The sequence below is a fragment of the Cherax quadricarinatus genome, chromosome 90 (assembly GCF_038502225.1).
Source record: "Cherax quadricarinatus isolate ZL_2023a chromosome 90, ASM3850222v1, whole genome shotgun sequence".
NCBI lineage: Eukaryota > Metazoa > Arthropoda > Malacostraca > Decapoda > Parastacidae > Cherax > Cherax quadricarinatus.
Genome location: NC_091381.1, coordinates 5,631,179 through 5,651,303, shown reverse-complemented (window position 1 = coordinate 5,651,303; position 20,125 = coordinate 5,631,179).

Below are 20,125 nucleotides of genomic sequence, written 5' to 3'. Positions count from 1 at the left end.
TCAATATTACCACCACGATTACCACAAATCTGTCACACCCATAGCCATCACTACCATCATTACCAAATGATTACCTCCATCATTACCATCACAGATATAAACACAGTAAACACCGCCGTCACATCACCATTAAAACATGAGTCCCTCACTACATCAGCAATCACATCACCACTAGAACATCTATCGCTATCACCACTACCTCAGCTATCACTATCATCACCATCATCAATACCAGTATTAACACCACTCGACCAGCATCAATCACCAATTTTATCACTGACATCAATCAATTTTATCACTTACATCAATCACCAATTTTATCACTGACATCAATCAATTTTATCGCTTACATCAATCAATTTTATCACTTACATCAATCACCAATTTTATCGCTACTGTCATACCAATTGCTAGTAACTATCATGATTGACATCATAACTATCATGATTGACATCATTTTTCTACCATCACGATCACTGCCACCACTGACACTGCCACCACTGACACTGCCACCACTGACACTGCCACCACTGACACTGCCACCACTGACACTGCCACCACTGACACTGCCACCACTGACACTGCCACCACTGACACTGCCACCACTGACACTGCCACCACTGACACTGCCACTACTGACACTGCCACCACTGACACTGCCACTACTGACACTGCCACCACTGACACTGCCACTACTGACACTGCCACCACTGACACTGCCACCACTGACACTGCCACCACTGACACTGCCACCACTGACACTGCCACCACTGACACTGCCACCACTGACACTGCCACCACTGACACTGCCACCACTGACACTGCCACTACTGACACTGCCACCACTGACACTGCCACTACTGACACTGCCACCACTGACACTGCCACTACTGACACTGCCACCACTGACACTGCCACCACTGACACTGCCACCACTGACACTGCCACCACTGACACTGCCACCACTGTCACTGCCACTACAATTACTGTCACTATAATTACTGAGACAATTCGAAAATTGAAACACTTATACAAGATATGAGAAACTTTATTAAGTATTAACAAAGATTCCCATATGTCGTATAAGGGTTTCAATCTTCAACTTGTCCGCTTTCAAAACCATTTATCACAAACAATAAATTCCACCATCAGTGCCATTACCATCATTGTTACCATTATCACTGCCACCAATATTAACAATAGTGGCAGTTTTTTATTTATTATAAAATTGCAACAATTTAGCTGTCCTTAAACAGATAACATTATTTCTGTTATATAATGAAATAGTTCTACTGTCTTTAAATTATGTCTTAGAATTTGTATTGATAAAGCCACCGGATTTCGATACCCAGATGTTCAATAATAAATACGCACTACTGAAATATTTTCAATATAAAATGAAAATCGAATTATTATTATTATTATTTATTATTATTATTATTATTTTTGTTGGCAGATTACCCCAGCTTACCCTGGGAATACTGTATTTCGTGTCTGTTAGGTGAACTAGAAATGTAAACAAGAGGCGGGTGTGGAAGATTCATGCCCCTGCACTTTGTATGACAGGAAGTGGGTGAGGGGGGCGCGGGGTAATCAGGGCAAGACTCGTGCTCCTGCATACAGATTGACAGGAGGCAAGAGTGGGAAACTAATACCCTGACACCCATCTTGTCAGAAGACAGGTGTATGGGACTCATGGCCACAGGACTCATCTTGTCATGAGGCAGGTGTGGGGGACTCGCACCTTCATACCCTTCTTGTCATTAAGGTGTGTCTCGGTTTTAGATTCTAAGAAATAATATAATGCAACCTGAAAAATTATCCAATGGGCACCACCCCAAAATATGAAAGCTAGAACCCTGTTTTTGTTCTTGAAATCAATATAAAAGAACTCTAACATTTCGAGCTCCTCTATATACTACATTCAAAAAGATTCCGCCAAATGGTGAAGCCTTCCAAATTAATATTTTGGAAAACCGTACATGTTTTTAATGTAAAAAAAAACTTTTAAATGCTATGCCATTCACTCTAACGAAACTAAGAAAATGTCATCACCAGGACCCACCTCCAGTCTTCATTTAAAATTTTGAAAAGCCGTATAACATGGAACCTGAGAGCGAGGAGGCGAGTGACAAGTTTGCTGGTACTTTCACGTGAATTGAATTACAGAAAAACTAATAAACAGTCATTCACAAATGTTCATGGCTGTACAGGTATATTAATAATGATAATAATAATAATACACATATAACCAACACATACGAGAAAGAAATTTATGACGACGATCGAGTCCGACTTGGATAAATAATTAGTCACAGTAACACAAGAGGGAAAGGGAGCCAGTATATACACAGTGTAGGGACGGGACAAATAGAAAAGGAAGGAAGAAGGAAGGAAATGGAGAGTCGTGGTAGAGGTAACGCTGGTAATGGAAGTAGTAGTAGAAGTAATCGTGGTAGTAGTAGGTAGGGGAAGTAGAGGTATTATTATTATTATTATTATTATTATTATGTAAGGAATTTTATCCCAGCAGTCTAGGAAGGGAAAGAAGTGGGTGAGGCCAGCTACCTCTGTTCATCACGGGAGCTGAACATGCTACCTCTGTTTATCACGGGAGCTGAACATGCTACCTCTGTTCATCACGGGAGCTGAACATGCTACCTCTGTTCATCACGGGAGCTGAACATGCTACCTCTGTTCATCACGGGAGCTGAACATGCTACCTCTGTTTATCACGGGAGCTGAACATGCTACCTCTGTTCATCACGGGAGCTGAACATGCTACCTCTGTTCATCACGGGAGCTGAACATGCTACCTCTGTTCATCACGGGAGCTGAACATGCTACCTCTGTTCATCACGGGAGCTGAACATGCTACCTCTGTCCATCATGGGAGCTGAATATGCTACCTCTGTTCATCACGGGAGCTGAATATGCTACCTCTGTTCATCACGGGAGCTGAACATGCTACCTCTGTTCATCACGGGAGCTGAACATGCTACCTCTGTTCACGGGAGCTGAACATGCTACCTCTGTTCATCACGGGAGCTGAACATGCTACCTCTGTTCATCACGGGAGCTGAACAGGTTACCTCTGTTCATCACGGGAGCTGAACATGCTACCTCTGTTCACCACAGGAGCTGAACACGCTACCTTTATTCACAACGATCACTGAACACACTACCTCTCTTCACCAGGGGCACTGAACACGCTACCTATGTTCGCAACAGGCACTGAATATGCGGCCAATGGGCACTACAAGCACTGAACAGTGCCCATGATCACCAAGAGCACTGAACACTGCCCTTGATCACCAAGAGCACTGAACACTGCCCTTGATTACCACGAGCACTGAACACTGCCCATGATCACCACGAGCACTGAACACTGCAAATTATCACCACGAGCACTGAACACTGCAAATGATCACCACGAGCACTGAAAACTGCCCATGATTACCACGAGCACTGAACACTGCCCTTGATCACCACGAGCACTGAACACTGCCCTTGATCTTCAAGAGCACTGAACGCTGTCCATGATCACCAAGAGCACTAAACACTGCCCATGATCACCACGAGCACTGAACACTGCCCATGATTACCACGAGCACTGAACATAGCCCTTGATCACCACGAGCACTGAACACTGCCTTTGATCATCACGAGCACTGAACACTGCCCTTGATCACCACGAGCACTGAACACTGCTCTTGATCACCACGAGCACTGAACACTGCTCTTGATCACCACGAGAACTGAACACTGCCCATGATCACCACGAGAACTGAACGCTGCCCAAGATCTCCACGAGCACTGAACACAGCCCTTGATCACCACGAGCACTGAACACTGCCCAAGATCTCCACGAGCACTGAACACTGCCCTTGATTACCACGAGCACTGAACACTGCTCTTGATCACCACGAACACTGAGCACTGCCCATGATCACCACGAGCACTGAACACTGCCCTTGATCACCACGAGCACTGAACACTGCCCATGATTACCACGAGCACTGAACACTGCCCTTGATCACCACGAGCACTGAACACTGCCCATGATCACGAGCACTGAACACTGCCCATGATCACCACAAGCACTGAACACTGCTATTGATCACCACGAGCACTGAACATTGCCCATGATCACGAGCACTGAACACTGCCCATGATCACGAGCACTGAACACTGCCCATGATCACGAGCACTGAACACTGCCCATGATCACCACGAGCACTGAACACTGCCCATGATCACGAGCACTGAACACTGCCCATGATCACCACGAGCACTGAACACTGCCCATGATCACGAGCGCTGAACACTGCCGATGATCACCACGAGCACTAAGACTGCCCATGATCACGAGTACTGAACACTGCCCATGATCACGAGCACTGAACACTGCCCATGATCACGAGCACTGAACACTGCCCCTGATCAAGAACACTGAACACTGCCAATGATCACGAGCACTGAACACTGCCCATGATCACCACGAGCACTGAACACTGCCCATGATCACGAACGCTGAACACTGCCAGTGATCACGAGCACTGAAGACTGCCCATGATCACGAGCACTGAACACTGCCGATGATCACCACGAGCACTGAAGACTGCCAATGATCACGAGCACTGAAGACCGCCCATGATCACGAGCACTGAACACTGCCCATGATCACGAGCACTGAACACTGCCCCTTATCACGAGCACTGAACACTGCCCATGATCACGAGCACTGAACACTGCCCATGATGACGAGGACTGAACACTGCCCGTGATCACGAGCACTAAACACTGTCCATGATCACGAGCACTGAGCACTGCCCATGATCACTAGCACTGAACACTGCCCATGATCACCACGAGCACTGAACACTGCCCATGATCACCATGAGCACTAAACACTGCCCATGATCACCACGAGCACTGAACACTGCCCATGATTACCACGAGCACTGAACACTGCCCTTGATCACCACGAGCATTGAACACTGCCCTTGATCATCCCGAGCACTGAACACTGCCCATGACCACCACGAGCACTGAACACTGCCCTTGATCACCACGAGCACTGAACACTGCCCTTGATCATCACGAGCACTGAACACTGCCCATGACCACCACGAGCACTGAACACTGCCCATGATCACCACGAGCACTGAACACTGCCCTTGATTACCACGAGCACTGAACACTGCCCATGACCACCACGAGCACTGAACACTGCCCTTGATCACCACGAGCACTGAATACTGCTCTTGATCACCACGAACAATGAACACTGCTCTTGATCACCACGAGCACTGAGCACTGCTCCTGATCACCACGAGCACTGAACACTGCTCCTGATCACCACGAGCGCTGAACACTGCCGATGATGACGCACACTGAACACTGCCCATGATCACCACGAGCACTGAACACTGCCCAAGATCTCCACGAGCACTGAATACTGCCCATGATCACCATGAGCACTGAACACTGCCCTTGATCACCACGAGCACTAAACACTGGCCTTGATCACCACTAGCACTGAACACTGCCCATGATCACTACGAGCACTGAACACTGCCCATGATCACCACGAGCACTGAACACTGCCCTTGGTCACCACGAGCACTGAATACTGCCCATGATCACTACGAGCACTGAACACTGCCCTTGATCACCACGAGCACTGAACACTGCCCTTGATCAACACGAGAACTGAACACTGCTCTTGATCATCACGAGCACTGAACACTGCCCATGATCACTACGAGCACTGAACACTGCCCTTGATCACCACTAGCACTGAACACTGCTCTTGATCACCACGAGCACTGAACACTGCCCATGATCACTACGAGCACTGAACACTGCCCAAGATCTCCACGAGCACTGAACACTGCCATTGTTCACCACGAGCACTGAACACTGCCCATGATCACGAGCACTGTACTCTGCCCATGATCATGAGCACTGAACAGTGCCCATGATCACTACGAGCACTGAACATTGCCCAAGATCTCCACGAGCACTGAACACTGCCATTGATCACCACGAGCACTGAACACTGCCTACGATCACGAGCACTGAACACTGCCAACGATCACGAGCACTGAACACTGCCCATGATCACGAGCACTGAACACTGCCCATGATCACGAACACTGAACACTGCCCATGATCACGAGCACTGAACACTGCCCATGATCACGAGCACTGAACACCGCCCATGATCACGAGCACTGAACACTGTACATGATCACGAGTACTGAAGACTGCCCATGATCACGAGTACTGAACACTGTCCATGATCACGAGCACTGAAGACTGCCCATGATCACGAGCACTGAACACTGCCCATGATCACGAGCACTGAACACTGCCCATGATCACGAGCACTGAACACTGCCCATGATCACCACGAGCACTGAACACTGCCCATGATCACCACGAGCACTGAACACTGCCCATGATCACCACGAGCACTGAACACTGCCCATGATCACCACGAGCACTGAACACTGCGCATGATCACGAGCACTGAACACTGCCCATGATCACGAACACTGAACACTGCCCATGATCACGAGCACTGAACACTGCCCATGATCACGAGCACTGAACACTGCGCATGATCACGAACACTGAACACTGCCCATGATCACGAGCACTGAACACTGCGCATGATCACGAACACTGAACACTGCCCATGATCACGAGCACTGAAAGAAGAATAACTGAACATTCGTATAATGTTTGTTTTCCCTGCCTTTATTACATAATTATCATGTATCCCCATTTTATTATTATTATCTTAAAAAATCATTGTTTGCTATTTTCAGGTTTAACAAAATGCTGTCAAAATTCTTAATATATATGAATAATATTGTCTTTTTCTGTCTTCGGAGAGAGAGAGAGAGAGAGAGAGAGAGAGAGAGAGAGAGAGAGAGAGAGAGAGAGAGAGAGAGAGAGAGAGAGAGAGAGAGAGAGAGAGAGAGAGAGAATCATTAAAGATAAGAACATAAGAAAGAAGGAACACTGCAACAGGCCTACTGACCCATGCGGAGCAGGTCCATGTGTCCCCCCCGAATTAGACCAATCACCCACCCCCCGGATTATCCCAAAGACTCTCCCAGTCTGGTCATCCCCACTCAAGGATGGAGCACTGTACCAGACCCCGCAGCACAAGGTAGACAGGTCCAACTCACACCCACCCACACCCACTCATAAGAACATAAGAACATAAGAACGAAGGAACACTGCAGAAGGCCTACTGGCCCATGCGAGGCAGGTCCAAGTCTCCTACCGGCTTAAGCCAATGCACCCAACCTAGTCAGGTCAGGTCACATTGACTTAAGGGAGGAACACGGCAACCGACCTGGTAGCACAAGCTATCAGGTACAACTCACACCCACCCACACCCACTCATGCATTTATCTAACCTAGTTTTAAAACTACACAACGTTTTAGCCTCTATAACTGTACTCGGGAGTTTGTTCCACTCATCCACAACTCTATTATCAAACCAGTGCTTTCCTATATCCTTCCTGAATCTGAATTTTTCCAACTTGAAGCCATTGCTGCGAGTCCTGTCTTGGCTGGAAATTTTCAGCACACTGTTTACATCCCCTTTATTTATTCCTGTTTTCCATTTATACACCTTGATCATATCCCCCCTAATTCTACGCCTTTCGAGAGAGTGCAGATTCAGGAACCTCAATCTATCCTCATAGGGAAGATTTCTGATACATGGGATCATCTTTGTCATCCTCCCTTGTACGTTTTCCAGAGCATTTATATCCATTCTGTAATACGGTGACCAGAACTGAGCAGCATAGTCTAAATGAGGCGTAACCAAGGATGTATAGAGTTGAAGAACAATCTGAGGACTTCTATTATTTATACTTCTAGATATGAAGCCAAGAATTCTGTTAGCTTTATTGCGAACACTAATGCACTGTTGTCTTGGTTTTAGGTTACTGCTAACCAGAACTCCTAAATCCTTTTCGCAGTCGGTAGTATTAAGATCTACATTATTTAGTTTATATGTGGCATGGTTATTTAACTGTCCAACATTTAGAACTTTGCATTTGTCAATATTAAACTGCATCTGCCACTTCTCCGACCATTGCGTCAGTCTATTCAAATCATCCTGGAGTTCTCTAATGTCCTCATTAGAATGAATTGGACGGCCTATTTTGGTGTCATCAGCAAATTTGCTTGTGTCGCTCTTTATTCCCTCATCTATGTCGTTTATGTAAATTGTGAACAACGGGCCCAACACTGACCCCTGAGGAACACCGCTTGTGATGTGCCCCCATTCGGATTTCTCCCCATTTATGCAAACTCTCTGCTGTCTGTCAGCCATGCCTCTACCCAGGAAAAAATTTCTCCTCCTATTCCGTGTGCCCTAAATTTCCTCAATAGCCTCTGGTGTGGAACTCTATCGTAAGCCTTAATGAAATCCATATACACAATATCATATTCATTACCATGATCTACCTCCTCAAACACCTTAGTGAAAAAAGTTAGTAAATTCGTAAGACAGGAACGCCCCTTTGTAAAACCGTGTTGAGAATCATTAATTAATCTGTGCCTGTCAAGATGGCTACGAATTGCTTTGGCAATTATTGATTCCATAAATTTTCCCACTGTGGAGGTAAGGCTTATTGGTCTATAGTTCGAAGCCAAGGACCTGTCACCTGTCTTGTAAATAGGTATTACATTTGCCATTTTCCACTTATCAGGCACTATGCCAGTTTGTAGTGATATGTTAAAAAGATTAGCCAAAGGTATGCTAAGTTCCTCTTTACATTCCTTTAACACCCTTGCAAACAGTTCATCAGGACCTGGGGATTTGTTAGATTTTAGTTTCTCTATTTGTCTGAGGACCATGTCACTAGTTACCGCAATCGTACATAGTTTATTATCATCCTGTTCTACGTAATCTATTATTTCAGGAATATCGCTAGTATTTTCCTGGGTGAAAACTGAGAGGAAGTAGGTATTTAGAATTTCACACATATCCTTATCACTGTCAGTGATCTGCCCAGAGTTACTCTTAAGTGGGCCAATCTTGTCCCTAATCTTACTTCTGTATACCTGAAAGAACCCTTTTGGGTTAGTCTTTGAGTCCCTTGCGACCTTAGCCTCATAATCCCTTTTTGTTTTTCTTATTCCTTTCTTTATTTCTCTCTTTAATTGAATATATTGATTTCTTAACTGCCCATCCTCTCTTTTGATACGCCTATATATGCCTCTCTTTTGACCAATGAGATGTTTTAATCTATTGTTCATCCATTTGGGATAATTTTTGTTAGATCTAATTTCCCTACTCGGAACAAAAGTTGTCTGGGCAGCTAGAACTATGCTCTGAAAAACGTCTTATTGGCAACCAAGATCACCTACCTGACCCATAGTTAGGACATCCCAATTTAGCCCACCCAAGTAATTTTTCAGTCCCATGAAGTCGGCCAAGCGAAAATCTGGGACAGAGATTTGATTGCAGTTATCTGGGTAATTCCATGATATATTGAAACCAAGTGATTTGTGATCACTTTTCCCAAGCTCATCATTAACCTCAAGATTATTAGTGAATATTTGTTGGCAAGAACCAAGTCAAGCAGATTGTTTCCTCTAGTTGGTTCTGTCACAACCTGTTCTAAAAAGCAATCCTGAACCGTATCAAGAAAGTCACAATCTCAAGATTTCCTGTCATATTGTTCCAATCAGTTTGTCTAAAGTTAAAATCTCCCATTATCACAACATCTTTATATCTAGATACCTTACGAATTTCGTCCCTTAACAGCTTATTGCACTCCCTACCAAGGTTTGGGGGCCTATAAATCACACCCAAAATTAATTTGTCACGTCCCTCGAGAAACTGTAGCCAAACCGATTCTGTGTTCGATGTTTCTAATCTTATATCATGTCTAAGACAACAATTTAAATTTTCTCTGACATACATCGCCACACCACCACCCGTCCTGTTGACCCTATCAGTGTGGAATAGTTTATAACACTGTATGTTGCATTCAGAAGGCATTTCTCTATCTTTCAGGTTGAACCAGGTCTCTATTATTCCAATAATATCTATATTACTTACACTTGCAAGGACATCACTCCAGTGGCCATTCATTCTTCAGCAGCAGTCTTGAACTAATATGATGAATTAAAGATATATATATATATATATATATATATATATATATATATATATATATATATATATATATATATGCAATAAGATCACAGTAAACAGGTGATTTCAGAATATGCAAAACAACCACTCCGAAAGAATAGAGAAATTCCAAGCGCATTCGTGACTACTCACATGTATGCAATAATTTCGCCAAAATAATTCTGAACCTAACGAAAAAAATATATTTGATTGTGTTTGTTTAGTGCTAAATTATTGCAAACGTATTTAAAATATATTTAGTTGGGTTAGGCTAAAATAAATTGCTCTTGTTATAATAAGGTTAGGTAAGTTTTCTAAGATTCTTCTGGTGCAAAATTAAAATTTTTTACATTAACATTAATAAAAAAAATATGTCTTTAAACGTATAAGAGAAAATTTCAGAAAGAACTTACTTTTAAATGAGTTCTTGCTAATTGGCCAGTTTTACATAATCGGCACGACATATATATATATATATACATATATATATATATATATATATATATATATATATATATATATATATATATATATATATACATATATATATATATATATATACATATATATATATATATATAATATATATATATACATATATATATATATATAATATATATATATACATATATATATATATATAATATATATATATACATATATATATATATATATATAATATATATATATATATATATATATATATATATATATATATATATATATATATATATATATATATATATATATATATATATATAAGAACAGAGAAATTCCAAGCGCTTTCGTGACTACTCACATTATCAAGGAACTATGATAGATAGTTCCATGATAATGTGATTACTCACGAAAGCGCTTGGAATTTCTCTATTCTTTCAGAGTGGTTGTTTTGCATATTTTGAAATCACCTGTTTACTGTGTTCTTATTGCATATAATATATATATATATATATATATATATATATATATATATATATATATATATATATATATATATATATATATATATATATATATATATATATATATATATATATATATATATATATATAATATATATATATATATATATATATATTATATATATATATATATATATATATATGTATATATATATATATATATATATATATATATATATATATATATATATATAATATAAATATATATATATATAATATGTATATAATATATATATATATATATATATATATATATATATATATATATATATATATATATATATATATATATATAATATAGGAAGGTACCACCTCTAGAACTGTCCTAGGGACCCTCATCCTCAGAGAAAAGAATAAACTTGCTTCAGGGAAAACTCAAGGTTCTCCCTGAAGCTGTTTGAGAATTTTCTCCTTCCACCCCCTCTATTTCAAGTATGTTTTATTTAAAGACAAAATACATTGGCCAAACATTCACTAAAATACAACATATATATATATATATATATATATATATATATATATATATATATATATATATGAGAGAGAGAGTATGGAGGAGGTGATTGTATTCAGATATTTATCAGTAGACGTGTTAGCAGATGGGTCTATGAAAGATGAGGTGAATCATAGATCTGACGAGGGGAGAAAGGTGAGTGGTGCACTGAGGAGTCTGTATAGACAAAGAACCTTATCCATGGAAGCAAAGAGGGAAATGTATGAGAGTATAGTTATACAAATGGTTTTTAAAAAGTGTAAAGCATGTTGCAACAAGAAGACCGGGGTCAGAGATTTGTCTGAGGGCAATGTGTAGTGTGAATATAATATAGAGAATTAGTAGTCTGGAAATTAGGAGGAGGTGCAGGATTACCAAAACTATTATCCAGAGGACTGAAGAGAGGTTGTTGAGGTGGTTAAGGCATGTAGAGAGGATGGAACACTGACTTCGAGTGTATAAATCTGTAGTGGAGGGAAAGCAAGGTAGGGGTCGGCCTACGAAAGGTTGGAGGGAGGGGATAAAGGAGGTTTTGTGTGCGAGGGGCTTGGCCTTCTAGAATGCATTCGTTAGGGTATTAGATAGGAGCGAATGGAGACAAATATTTTTAAGGACTTGACGTGCTGTTGGAATGTGAGCAGGGTAATATTTATGAAGGGATTCAGGGAAACCGGCAGGCCGGACTTGAGTGCTAGAGATGGGAAGTACAGTGCCTGCACTGTGAAGGAGGGGTGTTAATGTTGCAGTTTTATAACTGTAGTGTAAGTGCATCTCAGGCAAGACAGTGATAGAGTGAATGATGGTGAACGTTTTTCTTTTTCGAGCCACCCTGCCTTTATGGGAAACGGCCGGTGTGTTAATAATGTGTGTGTATATATATATATATATATATATATATATATATATATATATATATATATATATATATATATATATATTCTTTCTTTCAACACACCAGCCGTATCCCACTGAGGCGGGGTGGCCCAAAAGGAAAAACTAAAGTTTCTCCTTTTACATTTAGTAATATATACAGGAGAAGAGGTTACTAGCCCCTTGCTCCCGGCATTTTAGTCGCCTCTTACAACACGCATGGCTTACGAAGGAAGAATTCTGTTCCACTTCCCCATGGAGCTAAGAGGAAATAAACAAGAATAAGAACTAGAAAGAAAATAGAAGAAAACCCAGAGGGGTGTGTGTATATATGTGCTTGTACATGTATGTGTAGTGTGACCTAAATGTAAGTAGAAGTAGCAAGACGTACCTGTAATCTTGCATATTTATGAGACAGACAAAAGACACCAGCAATCCTACCATCATGTAAAACAATTACAGGCTTTCGTTTTACACTCACTTGGCAGGACGGTAGTACCTCCCTGGGTGTTTGCTGTCTACCAACCTACTACCTATAATATATATATTATATATATATATATATATATATATATAAACTATATATATATATATATATATATATATATATATATATATATATATATATATGGTCAATTAGCAATAACTCATTTAAAATTAAGTCCTTTCTAAAATTTTCTCTTATACATTTAAAGATATATATTTTTCATTAATGTTAATGTAAAAATTTATAATTTTACACCAAAAGGTACTTAGAAAACTAACCTAACCTTATCATAACACGAACAATTTATTTTAGCTTAAGTCAACTAAATATATTTTAGATACGTTTACAATAATTTAATACTAAACAAACACAGTGAAATATATTTTTTTCGTTAGGTACAGAATCATTTTGGCGAAATTATTGCATACACAAATTTTCACTTGTCCTATATGGCAAGATGAGCGTTGCTATTTAAGCCAAGATCGCAAGTTCTGCCTATTCGGCACGACATATATATATATATATATATATATATATATATATATATATATATATATATATATATATATATATAATATATGAGAAACGTAAAAAATAGTTCTTTGATAATGTGAGGCATCATATAGGATACAGAAAAGTACTGGGTTGCTTCATATATAGTTAGATAAATACATGAATGAGAAGGGTCGAATTGGAGTACGATTTGCATTTAAGTTAATATGGTTTTTCAATGCTTATTCCTTGGATAACACTGATAATGAGTTTGGTGAATATTTTTAGTGGGTTTGAATTCGACAAGAACTTGCCTAATATGGGCCAGTAGGACTGCTGCAGCGATCTTCCTTTCTTTTGTTCTTATGCTCTCAGAATCTTAGTTACATCTCCTTTGTTTATGCCCATCATCTGCTTATTCACTTCAATCATGTCTCCCGCATTCTTCGTCTTACAAGAGAATGTAGTTTAAGGGATTTCAATCCTTCTTCGTATGGAAACTTTCTTAACAAATGGAATAATTTTGTTATTCTTCTCTAAATGTTTTCTAGCGAATTTATATCCGTTCTGGAATATGGAGACCAGAAATGAGCTGCATAATCAAGGTGTGGCCTTACTAATGAAGTGTAAAGCTGTAGTATAACCTCTGGACTCCTGTTGCATATACTTCTTGATACATATCCCAGTAATCTGTTTGCCTTATTACGTACTTTTAGGCATTGCTGTCATGGCTTCGGGTTTATGCTTACCATAACTACCAAGTCCTTTTCGCATTCTGTATGGCCAAGTTCTCTATTATTTAGCTGATAAGTGCTAGGGTTATTTACCTTCCCTAAAATCAAAACTTTGCATTTTTCTACACTGAACTGCATCTGCCACTTTTCCGACCATCACATGAGCGTGTCTAAATCCTCGTGAAGTACGGTGGTATCTTCCCCTGAAGATATCACCGTGAAGATCCTGCCTATTTCTACATCGTAAGTGAATTTGTTCATATCACTTGTTATTCCCTTGTCAAAATCATTAATGTATATTATGAGCAACAATTGGCATAAAACTGACTCTTGTGGAACGCCACTTGTGACTGATCCTCACTTAGATTTCTCCCCATTTACGCAGACTCTGCTTCCTGTTGATGAGCCAAACCTCGAGCAATGACTACCTCAGTATCACGAACTGCCATTTTCTTTAACAGTCTTGGATATGGTACTCTATCAAAAGCTTCACTAAAATCCAAATAAATATCATACCCTTTACGATGGTCAACTGACTCCAAAGTTTTGCTGAAGAAAGTCAGTAAATTAGGGAGGAATGACCCCTCGTGAATCCATGCTGAATATCATAGATCAAATTATCCTTATCAAGATGACTTCGTATAATATCAGCTATAGTTGACTTCAGTAATTTGCCTACAATTAAGGTCAGTCATATTGGATGGTAATTTGATGGTAATGAATTGTCCCCTGCTTTTAAAATAGGAATTCACTAGCCTTCTACTGTGTATCACAACACTGCAACTGTTTAAAGAGATATATTAAAAATGTTACTGGTTCACAAAGTTTCATTTTGCACACCTTAAGAACCCTAGAAAAAAGTTCATAAGGGTCTGGGGATTTATTTTGCTTTAATCGGTCAAATTATTTTATTACCACATCCCTAGTGATATTATATAATTTATTTTCTTCAGTCCCACTATAAAAATTAATTACTGGGAAATTTAAATTTTGCAGCTTCCAATATTGTGTTCTATGGTGTCGGTGACGGCGATTAGCAAGGCTTCCAGATAACGTCGTTCGGTGAGGACAAGTTGTGCCTCATTCCATTTTCCGTGGAGTTCCTGCGGAGGACACAGGCGTACCCTAACCCTTGTTGGCATTAGGATGCTCGTTCAGGCAGACCTAGAGAGACGACTTAAGGTACTCCTGTGTTCTCCACGGGGAATCCACGAAACATTAATTAAACGAGTTGAAATGAGCTACAGCCCGTCCTCACTGAACAAGACCTTAGACGCAAACAAAGTCTGGAAACCTCGCTAATCATCGTCACCGACACCATTGAGCGTAACACTGGAAGTTACAAAATTTCCTGATGCGCAACCAGGCAAAGCACCTGGTCATGGACCGGGCCGCTGGGGCGTTGATCCCCGGAATACCCTCCAGGTAGGTAGACCACCTACCTAACAACACAGGAATCACATGACCTCATTGTCTGCCTAACCTCATCCCAATATGCCATTTTTCAGATCACTATGTGTCACACCCCAGTCTCCGCCTATATATACACTGATATTTTAATCTCCGTAATAAAAGTGATCGAAGTCACAGGACCGACACGTTTTCTAATAAATATGTCTTAGTGTTTACTCACCTACTTTTCTCTAAACCAATTTGTCGGTATCAATTACCAAGGTTTATACTGTGAATTCTTGCACGTATTTGAACCTTCATACGCATACATGTGTGCATCATACGTATACATGTGTGAAAAGCATCAGTGAGTAGCTAGTAATAGTGAGTGGTAAGGAATAATAGTGAATAGTAGCAGTGAGTAGAGAGAAATATAAGTACAATAGTAGTGAGTAGTAGTAGTGAGTGGTGAGGAATAATAGTGAGTGTTGAGTAGTAATAGTGTAATGTGAAGAGTAACAGTGAGTAATAGTGAGCGGTGAGCAGTAGCAGGAAAAGTGAGTGGTGAAGAGAAGCAGTGAGTTATGATGGGCAGTAGTGAGTACTAGTGAGAAGTAATAGTAGTAGTAGCAGTAGTAATGAGCGGTGAGGGGTAGTAGTAGTGAGTATTGAGGAGTAGCAGCAGTGAGTAGTGTTTGTGAGAAGTAATAGTGAGCAGTGCTAGTGTGGAGTAGTAGTAGTAGTGAATAGTGAGAATGAGTAAGGATTGTGAGTAACAGAGGGTTGAGAAGTAGTAGTAGTGTGTAATGAGTAACTGTAGTAAGCGGTGAGTAGTAGTAGTAGAGAATGATGAATAGTAGAGTGTTGTGAATAGTAGAAGTAGTAGTCGTAAGTGGTGATTAATTGTAATAAGTGGTTGGGAGTATTATTGTTTAGTGGAAGTATTATTATTATTATTAGTAGTAGTAGTAGTAGTAGTAGCAGCAGCAGCAGCAGCAGCAGAAATTATTTGGTAACAAAGAGTGGTGAGAGGTAATAGTGAGGTGCGAGTGATGAGTGCTGGGAAGTGAATAGTGGGTAGTGAGTGGTAAGGAGTGCTGTGGAGTGGTGGGTAGTGAGTGGTAAGGAGTGCTGTGGAGTGGTGGGTAGTGAGTGGTAAGGAGTGCTGTGGAGTGGTGGGTAGTAGAAGCAAGGAGCCACGGCAACTCTCCCCTGCTGTAAATATTTACAACGCCTGTGTTTTACACCTTCAGTAATCACTGTAAATGACTGTGAAAGTTAGTGGAGGGCGCAGCTCCTCCCTGAGGGACTCTGTACCGCGCTATATTCATTTAGCTTTCTATATTAGCCGCTTTACATAGATGTTATACTTAGATTGTATTTGTTATCAATCAGCAGCCAAGTATCTTGGTGGTTCAGTACAGTCAGCAAATGAAACTTAAAACGAGCAATCACTGTTCAAGTTTTTTCTGCATACTTCTGCGTGATCCACTTCCATATCCACGGATTTTCATGGTCCACTTCTACCAATATCTATCGTTTTCCTTGGCCTACTTAGAAGTAGGCCATAGAAAACTTTCTAAGGTTCAATTCCGCCAGTATATATGGCTCTCCATAGTATCTATAACATTTTATTATCCACTTTTACCGATGCCTATGGCTTTCAGTGGCGCATTTCCACAACTTATGACATTCCATGGTCTGCTTCCCCATGAATATATATTAGAGGTGAACAAGTTACGGCCCGTTGGCAACATCCAGCTCACAGAAAGATATTAGAAAGCAGGAAGTATTGTTTTATTTAGATTTTCTGTACTTAACTAATATGTTAGCTTCTGAATGTAGTGTGTGTATGGTAATTAAGAAGTCCAGTACATCATTATTATATTCCAGAAACGCTAAATCTGTAGGGATAAGACAGTATCTGATGCATGGAAGATAATCAGGTTTTATACAATTAAGACAGATTATTACGGTTTTGTGATTTAAGTTACGTCTAATTCCCTAAACTGGGAATTATTCTCCAGTTCCAGGATATCCTCCTACTTGAAGGATGACCGTTGGCTCGTGCCCATTACCATGGATGTGATCGCCAAAACTTGATCCACATTCGTGGTCCCTTAAGCTCCTTAGTGAGTTAAGTAAAAGAACACAAGTGCAACTAATGTGATATATTACTGTAGCAACGTTTCGCTCTCCAGGAGTTTTATCAAGCCTTTACAACATTAATAAATTCTTTAGCGAGGTCATGAATGACTATCTAAGGATGCCTCATTTAGTAACTTACCTACTTTTATTCAGTTCAATACTATTTTAGTAAAAAAACACATCAAACTCTCTGTTGCATTTCACAAATAAGGTAATGGGGGTCTTCTTTGATTCATACATTGATTGTGCCCTTTTTGAGGGGAAAATAATTTGGAAATAAATATCCTGACGAAAAGAAATGTATCAATAGAATGCAGAGTAAACAACATAGACTGGACATGGAAATACATTTTTGTTTCAATGAATGGGAAAGCTTTGTATTGAGAAATGGTATGGTGATACCGACAAGATGTGAAAAAAAGACACTTATGTACAGTTCAGGGCATTTATTGTAGAAAACAGAGAGGCTGAAATATAGGCAACAGAGAGTTTGCATAAACGAGGAGAAATCAGAGTGGGGACGCGTCACAAGCGTTGTTCGTCAGGGCTCTTTGTTCTTCACAGTCTATATAAACGAGAAAGATGGGGGCATAAATAGCGACAGAAGCAAGTTTACCGATGACACCAAAATAGGCCGTCTGACGAAGACACTAGAGCACTCCAGAAAGATCTGAATAATGGTCATAGAAATGGCAGATGTAGTTTAACATAGACAAATGAAAAGTTCTAAGCGTTGGAAAGGAAAATAACCATGACACTTATAAACTGCATAACGTAGATCTTAATATCACTGAGCGTGAAAAAGATTTAGGAGCTCTGGTTAATAGTAATCTAAAACCAAGACAACAGTGCGTAAGAGTTCCCCATAAAGGGAGTAGGATTCTTGGCTTCATATGAAGAAGTATAAATAAGGGGAGCCCTCAGGTTGTGCTTCAACTTTATATATCGTTTTGATAAGGACCTGCCTTGTATGGGCCAGTAGGCCTTCTACAGTGCACCGTTCTGGTTACCATATTACATAATAGGAGTAAATGCACTCGAAAACGAACAAAGGAGGATAAAGCTGATCCCATGTTTTAGAAATCTTTCCAACGAGGACAAACTGAGTGCACTGCATCGGCACTCTCTAGAAAAGGCATAGAATTAAAAGGATATGACTTGTAGAAAGTACAGCATATGGCCGGAGAAGTGGCTTATATACTGTAGTCAGGTGAGTGGAAGTAGGAGGAGGCGGGATCACAGTGGTGCCATCCACTAATGTAAGTAGGTCTATATCCAAAGGTTGGACAAGTATTGAAGAATTCCTTGTATCAAGATCCCATGATGCTGCAGTGTCTGATAGATGTGATAAATGGTTTTGAAAACCTATTGTGTGGCAAAATGTTTCCTCAGTAAAGATTCCCACATACTGCATAAGCGTTTTCAAAACCAGTTATCACAGTATATAGAGGCATGAGTCAGGTGAAATGTCGCGTAGGTAACACTAGTAGTGGTAGTAGTAGTAGAAGTGGTGGTTGTGGTAATAATTGTGGAGTGGTAGGTAAGACACATAGGCAACAGTTAGGCAACTTTATTCAATGCAAGGAATTCGTAGGTTCGAGTCTCCTTCAGCCAGAGATCAGTGTTTATATATATATATATATATATATATATATATATATATATATATATATATATATATGTCGTGCCGAAAAGGCAGAACTTGCGATCTTGGCTTAAATAGCAACGCTCATCTTGCCATATAGGACAAGTGAAAATTTGTGTATGCAATAATTTCGCCAAAATCATTCTGAACCAAACGAAAAAAATATATTTCAGTGTGTTTGTTTAGTATTAAATTATTGTAAACAAATTTAAAATATATTTAGTTGGGTTAGGCTAAAATAAATTGCGCTTGTTATAATTAAGTTAGGTAAGTTTTCTAAGTTCCTTTTGGTGCAAAATTATAATTTTTTACATCAACATTAATGAAAAAAATATATCTTTAAACGTATAAGAGAAAATTTTAGAAAGGACTTAATTTTAAATGAGTTCTTGCTAATTGACCAGTTTTACATATTCGGCACGACATATATATATATATATATATATATATATATATATATATATATATATATATATATATATATATAAATATAGGATGGGGTCCACCTCTGGTGTAAATTGTGGGACCCATAGCCTCGGAGAAGTGGATAAAAAGGCTTCAAGGAAGAATATTTGGATTTCTTCCTGAAGCCATTTGAATATATATATATATATATATATATATATATATATATATATATCACATCGGTCGTCTCCAGCAAATGTTGGACGATCTCAGAGAGGCTAGAGATTTGTGCATGTGTGTGTGTTTCAGAAGTGATTTTG